The sequence below is a fragment of the Anser anser genome (assembly GCF_964211835.1).
Source record: "Anser anser genome assembly, chromosome: 13".
NCBI classification, from domain to species: Eukaryota; Metazoa; Chordata; class Aves; order Anseriformes; family Anatidae; genus Anser; species Anser anser.
Window position 1 is genome coordinate 21,257,980 of NC_139734.1, and position 7,762 is coordinate 21,265,741.

The 7,762-nt window shown below is 45.3% G+C and overlaps 1 long non-coding RNA gene across 1 annotated transcript; it reads left to right on the forward strand.

The window, feature by feature from the left end:
* The first annotated feature begins 559 nt into the window (after positions 1–559).
* LOC310880621 lies at positions 560–5,015 on the forward strand. The gene is made up of 3 exons (XR_014571823.1): positions 560–635; positions 1,089–1,325; positions 1,892–5,015. It is a non-coding gene; the product is annotated as an uncharacterized lncRNA (long non-coding RNA).
* The last annotated feature ends 2,747 nt before the right edge of the window (positions 5,016–7,762 follow it).

The window sequence follows — 7,762 nt, forward strand, 5'->3', positions numbered from 1 at the left end:
ATCGTATGTTACCAACAGCGATATTGAGTTAAAGGTAGCACTTGCCCTCCTGCGCAGACACCTTCCCCTCCTGGACGCGCTGCTGGAGGAGCGTTCGTGTCGCTGTCCTCATCCCTGTAAGACGTGGCAGCAGCGTTTGTCAGAGAACAGGGAAGGATTTGTAAAGTTTCCTTACCGAGAAAAAGGCACCATAGAACCGAGTTTTCATTTTCTGCTCCCCGTGCAAAGTTAAGAATTAAAAGTTGATAAAAAAGCAAGCCCATTGCTTTCTGCGTCTCTCCACCCACCCTCTCCAGGCCACGGAGGCTCAGCAGGCGAGGTGTGTTTCGGGTGCCAAGCCTCCACCTACAAGGCCAGATTTTTTTTTTTGACCCTCCTGATCATTTTCTTCCAAAACCATATTGCTGGCATGTCTCAGAGCCAGGACACAGGTAAGATTTTATTTGAGTGTTAAGTGTTTTGATGACTTGTGTATGAGTTGAATCAGGCTTATGGTGTCCAAATGCTGATTTTTTTTTTCCAACAAGATTTTTCCACCTGGTCCATTTTAATGATTGGTTTCCCCTTTTTTTCCTGCCACGATATGAGGCCGCTTCGCGTTCCTTGGCTTCAGTGACATGACGGCTGCAGCACAGGTGAGACGTAACACCTCAGGTGCTGGGGATGCACTTCCAAAACTAATTTATAATTATTTTGTTTAGTAGGAAGCATTTGCAGGAGAGTTAGTGGAGCTTCCTGAAGCCCGGGGAAAATCCCATCGGGTTTCTCCAGGGCTCTGCGCAGCTCGGGGGCACAGCAAACAAAACGCATTATAAGCTCGCTGGATTTCTGTGCAGAGGAATGTGGCCTGAATTTATAGCAAGTGGCACTGTGCAGCGGCTGCTGGCCTGCCTGAAGTATTGAAAAGCAAAACCTAAACCAAACTGTGGGGCTGGATGAAAGTCTGAGCAAGCAGTGAGTTATCAAGCTCTAAATCTGACCTAAATGAAGTTGCGTACAGCTGATGCGGAGCTTGTGTGTCGTCCGCGCATCCGCAGCGAACAGATGTAACAAGCGTTATTATCGTGATTATTATTTTATTGTTGCAGTGCTGGCGGCCGTGCTGCAGGTGGCGATGCTGCACCGGGGCTGTGCAGCCCCGGCTCGGTAACATCAAGGCTGGAGTGGGACAGGAGCAAAGTTCTCTGGCCTCTGTGGGACAGGAGCACGTCCTCCAGCCTCTCTTGGACATGAGCAAGTCCTCCGGCCTCTGCGCAGGAGAGGGGACCACATCTGGCATGGCGCTGGTTAACGTTGCCTGAGACAACGGCCTGAAAGTACCGAAGGTAAGGCCCTGTGGACTAAGCTATATTTCATCGCAACCGGAGCCCTTTAACCAGCAAACTTGGGCTGGGAAAGTTTCCAATTCAGACAATCTCTTGCGTTGCGGGGTGTGGGATCTCTCATGCTAGGAGCATCAAAGGAGTCTCGGGAGATGTTTGAAAAGAGGACAGGAGCCTGGGAGGGAGACTTCAAAATCCTGGCAAGTGTACAAATAAAATACACTTCGGTCTTAAATTAATGTAAAATATTATGAAACTGTCTCTCAGAGATTATTCCCAATGTGGAGTTAAAATACAAACATGCAAATAAAAAGAAAAAATCTGGCTGGTGTCCACAAAGAACAAGTGGTCTGGTTCCTAACCTCTGAATGACGACAGTTCTCCAAAAATCACCTCTTTGGGAAGATTCCACTTCACAGGTTTTTATCTGTTTTGTCAGTTTAAAAGAAAAAAAAAAAAAGGCAAAAAAAAAAGGCACTGCTTTGAAGTATCACAGGTATCTGAGAAAAACAAGAACTTGTCCTTTGACCTAGAGGGGCTTTGTTTAAAAAGTTTGTTTTTCCTTCCAGAAATTGGACACGTGTATGTTGCCAAGAATGGTCAGCTGGAGATAAATCACGCCTGAAAGATGCTCAAAAACCTGTTTTGGAGGACCTTGGGTATGCTTGGCCCATTCTGCAGAAGGTGAGCATCTCCAGGAGGGCTTTCCTCTCGCTGGCACAAATCAGCGCCCCTGGCTCTGATGCTGGAGGTGATGCTTCGCCTGGTAACGGCCACGCCAGCTCTGCCCAGGCTACCTCTGCTCTCCAGATCCACTCTGCTTTTTTGGCTGTTGCTGCTCCACACTCATTGTGAGTAGCAAAACTGAACCCTAAAAGCCAGCTCTCCCCGGCCAGGTTGGAGTGTAAAGTTGGGCTGTGTCTGTCAGGTAGCAAATAAAAAAGATAAAGCAAGAGGACAAAGACAGACAGACCTGAGCAGAAAAGACATTAAAAGAAAAGATAATAATAATAATATTATTATTAATGACAAAATTTAATTAATTGGCTTCTAATGAATTTTATAAGCACCATAAAATTGCCATAGCAGCCTAATTGCCTTGCCTGCCTTGCCAACAGCCAATGAGGACACAAAGTGCTGTAATCCCCTTTATTTCGGCGTGGGAGGCAGCGATGAAGGGAGGTGCGCTGAGGTGCCGGGGGCTGCGCGGGCAGCTGCTGCCAACCCAGCTGCAGGTGGCACAGAGGTGGCCCGCAGCTGTCTGTCCGGCTGCCCCCAGTTGGTTTCCAGTGTGCTGTAATTCTGGAAGAAATGTGGAGAAGTTGCGGTTTTATTGCAGCTGCTTTCACACTCTCCTTCAAACCCTCCAACCTTGTATTGCCTTCCTGAAACAATTTCTTAATGTAATGGCAGCACAGATTTTTTTGCACTTGCTTACTCTTCATAATAACCACACACTTAACACTCCTCAGTGACTTGGGATGCAGAGATAACAGTTCCCAAAGCTGCAGGAGCATCTGTTCCTCTCTGCTGCTTGAATTCCTTCGGAAGAGCACCAAACAGGGAGGTGCTCGGTGACGGCGGGGTTCAGGTGGAGCTGCCTGCTGCGGGCTCTGCGTGGCCAAGCCCTGTGCTGCTCTTCGGGCGGCGCCACAGTCTCGCCTGAAGCAGTTCTTGAAGGAGCTGGTGCTTTTAATGTTTTATCATTATCATCCAGCACGGAAAATAAGCAGCAGGAATGCTAGTATAAGACTGGAAGGTATCCACCAGCTGTGCTCAGCAGTGAAAATTTTATCAGTGATTTTCTTTTCATTCCTTTTCTTTTTTTTTTTTCCTTTCTCCTTTTTTTTCCTTTCTCCTTTTTTTTCCTGTTGTATCTCTGGCAAAACACTTCTGAAGCCCTTTGTTAAGGGAGACAGGACATTTAGGAACGCTCCAAACGTTTAAAGGCATCAACAACCAGGGTGACCCATCACTGCCCTGTGCAGCTGCAGCCCGTAATCACCTTCCTCATGGATGGAAACCCTTTGCTCCAGCCACCTACAATGTGTTTCTTACTTTGTGATTGCTAATGTGCACAAAATGATTGGGAAAAGTAGTTTTACTGACTGTAGGGGAAGATGGACTGTTTCTCCTGTGCTGTTTTTGGCAGTGCTAACACACGCTTGCCATCGGTTCTGTAATGAGCCATTTGGATTTGTCCCTGTGAAGCCCTCTCACTGAGGGATGGGAGAAGGGCTGCCACTGTGTGCTGGCTCTGTTTTCAGGAGTTAGTCCTTTCTTTCCTAAAAATGGTAAGCAAGTGAGATGACATCATCATTTGCCATAATCTTATTGATTGCCATAATCTTATTAACATTTCATCTCATCCCATAATTTCTGAAGACAAAAACAAATTGCCGTTTCGGGCAATATGGGTTCTGTATGGTACAGCAAAAATTCTTCAGCTGTTATTGCATGGAGTTTTGCTGCTGACTTCTCTGTCTTTAAGTATTCATATTTCTTCCATTCATAACAAACATGTTCTTTCAGTGTACATCTTTGTCAGGAAGATGATGAGGACCAATTAAAAGCATCTAAACATAACCAAAAAAGGGGAAAAATACACCGTGTGAGCAAACCTAACGCTTTTCCTGCTTCATTAGAATTTAATGAAGAAATGCTCAGTGCCCAACAGGGCAATCCTAATTCATTATGTCTTTTGAATTCTCATTAAGCATATGTACGGTGACTTCTAGAAAACAGCTCACTTTAAGCTCTGTTGTCCATTACGCTGGCTGATAGCTCTGTCGTCCATTGCTCTTAAATGCTGATAATAGGAGAAAGCCATGCAAGTTTTATTTCTGTAATTAATTTTCACTGTTTAGTTCCTGGCTAATTTCCAGCATTGCTCTGGTGGTGGCTGAATCAGAATCTGTGCACGGGAGAGGTTAGGGCTGCTCTGGCGATGCTCTGAGAAGAGGATGGGCCCCATCGCGCCTCCCCACGCCTGCACAAGGTTTCCTCTCCCCAGCCCAAGGAATCGCCTCGGACTGAGTGAGCTCTGCCACTTCGTTATGTGGGGAAAAGCTCATTATGCATGTAAGTGGTGTAAACTGAAGGACCAGTTTGGGCCCAGTATCTGGGTGCTTATAGGAGTTGTCTGGTGCTGTCCGGGAGGTATAATGCTTTGCGCAGCTTTCCACCACTCTCGGGTGAACACTTCTAAAGGAGGCATGTGCCAGAAAACATGATATTACTAAATGTTTCTGACTTATTATTTAGCTTCAGGCAACGTTTAAAAGCTGCTTAATCACTCACAGCTATATTTTAGTTGTATTATTGTAAGTGGCAAAGGAGATACTCATTCCTATATTTCTTCGCAGTTATTAACGCTCTCATTTTTTACCTTTATTACTCAAAGTGGTTAATAGCTCTGAAACAAGGAATCTTTAGGGGTGTCACAGTCGAGAAAGGCTGGTTCAGTTACAGCTGCTTTCCAGAGATCTTTTTTCCCCTGCTCCTTGCAGTCTGGCTCTGTCAGCATGCGAGGAACCTGTTACAAGCCTTTTGCCCGTAGGCTGCTGTGTGGCGGACGCCAGCCCCAGCCACATCTCCAGTGCTGCTCTGTCGGTGACTCCACGTCGCAGGGACACGAGCACTCTTGGCCTGACCTTCCCAAGCACACGTGCCTGCCGGCCACCCCCTGCTTCGCTTAGCACAGGTGAGACAGCGCTTGATAGCATCCTGATGTCTTGGTGAAACTCTGCCCCAAAGGGTTTCCCGATTTGGGAGAGGGGCAGGTGGCGGGGACTTGGGGGGTCAAGGGACCTTTTATAATAGTCACTAAAATTAAATCCATACTCAACATTATTTATCATAGAAAAGCCTTTTGGGTGTCTGAAGAGATCTCTCTTCAGGTTCCTCACAAATTTTCTCAGCAGATAATCTTCCTGATAATCTCGTGTTTCCTAATTCCCTTAGGAAGATGATGCCAGCCTGCAGAAGCTCTGACTGTATCCTTTACAAGCTAACTTGAAGTCAGTTAATATTTTCGCAGTGGTGATAGCTGTTGAAACAAAGTGCTCTTTGGTGCATGTAAAGTAATCTGCGTATCCAATCTGAAATCTGTGTGAGTAATTAGAAAGTTGATCCAAAGCCGAAGTTAATGGGTGTCTCTCGATCAGCCTCAGGGGCTCTCCCCCCGCTCCCCACCACGATGGCACCGCAGGGGAGAGCCCCCCAGGGTGGCGGAGCCGTGTGCCCACACGGTGGCCGGTACTGCCCGGGTGTCACCCTCAGCTTAATGCACTTTCCTGCTCCAAACCACATCTGCTTTCCCAAGACGTGCGTATTTTCTCAGGTTTTTATTGCTTCATACTGGATTTTATTTTCCTTATAGAGGTGAAAATAAATGTAGTAAATCTCTCTATAAAAGTGGAGCGTATTTGTTGGTGTCTTTTAACCTATTGGCTGCTCTAGAAATGCCCTTAACGCACATTCTTGCTCCCTGATGCCTCTGCACAGTTAAGCATTAGAAATTACTCATTATTTGTGTCATTCCAATGACAAATCTCTGCTATAATGAGTTTTTATCCTTTTAAAACAAAATAACTTTTATTAATTCCCTGAATTAATAATCGAAGGCTTGACTTTCAAGGGGGGGGGAGGTGTTTGTTGTGATTAACAGCATGCATTCACTGTGCTTCACCTAACTTTGCTAAATCTTAGCAATGATGTGGGGTCAGTTTCACTGTTATTAATAGTAATGATAATTATATCTTTTGGAAGCCGTCAGAAAAGTATCTTTTGTACAAGTCAGAGCAGTGTAAACAGACTGTACAGGCAGGCACTACCCTTTCCATCAATAGGTAAACAATCTTTGTTAAGCTCATCTTGATAGTCTTATTTTGTTGCCACATTTTAATTACTCATCCTGTCTGTTTATATTCCGTTGCGTTTTGCTGAAGATACAAGCTTTAAAAATCATTGGTATTTAGGAAAATCCAAAGCTGGGGTGATGCATGCTCAGGTGCTAATTTATTTACATCAATTAATTTCAGGCCCCTGATGTAAACCAATTAGTATTCAACACTTAATGGAGTCATTATCTGTCAGATTAGCTTTTAGAAATGCTTGTCACTGCTACAGGACCAGGCAGCAGAACTTTGCTAATAAAACTAGCAGAATTAATGGAGTGAACAGCATAGATAATGACTTAATGTGGAACATACAGTATAGAAAAGAGACTGAACAACTGTCTTCAAGAAATGAAGATATCATTGAGCTAGCTACTTTATTCCAAAAATGAGCTTAGGCAGTGCTCTTCAGAAACATCAAAGGTGTCTAGCTAAGCCTTTGCAAAGTTATGTTTCTTAATAAATAATTTTCAACCTTCGTGCCCTCACAAACGCACAATCTGCCTCTGGAGCTCGATGTGGCATGCAGATAAGTGCTTCAGATGGCACCACCCCCCCGTAACTGGAAGCCGTTACTCCCAAAGCACGGAGTCCCTGGCAGGGACAACATCCACGTTACTGAGCGGCTTCCGTGGTGTCACCTCGCAGCAGCGTGGGTGCCACCTCTCTAGGCGAGACCTGCTTTGTGCAACGCACTTATCGCCCAGCCTCAGGGCTGTGGGACGCTGCAGAATAAATCATATTTGAGAAAGCCATCCAGGAGATTAAATTGTATAGGGAAGCAAGACTGACATCGGACCCGCAGTAATCTGGCGAGATCTGCAAGGAGCAATAAGCCTCCAAAAAGCTTTGCTACGGCTATGTAGGTTTTCAGAAGCTTTCCTCATGGGCGGAAGATGACTGTATTTGTGTGTCGTCTTGTTCTCCTAAGCTGTTACCTCTTTTGTGTTTCACTGAGGAAACCTTTGCAAATCCTTTCTTTGTGGTTTGTAGCCAGCCTGGTTATTCCCACACGTCAGTGACAGAAAGCAACGTGCTCCGTGTCAGGCGTGGTCCTCGCTCGGGGGACAATCACACAACTGGATTCCAATACAAGCTTTTGGAGAAGAATACAAGTGCTGTTGAAAATTATACATAGTGTATTTGCGTAGTAATTTCCATGACTTATACTTTACCAGGAACCATGGCACGTACTGGCACGTGAGCTCATGATAAGGGTGACCTCGCTGGCTGAGGGGACAGTCCTACGCCTTTGCTCTCATGTATTCTCCTTTCAGAGATACAGATTGGTGTGGGGACTCTGTGGCCAGTTTCTTGTCTTTGGGAGGCAAATCTTCTATAACTGAGCTCCATCGTTTCACTTCCAAGGAGGCTTTTGACTGGTAAGAATTTCTGAAATCATTTTATTTAATTAATCTCTTGTTTAACAATGATGAAACTCAGGGAAAGTGAAAGGCAATGAATGTGAAAGCATCACAAGACATTTTATGAAGCTAACACATAATTATGTATGTTCCATGTAACACGTGGAACTCCTTGCCC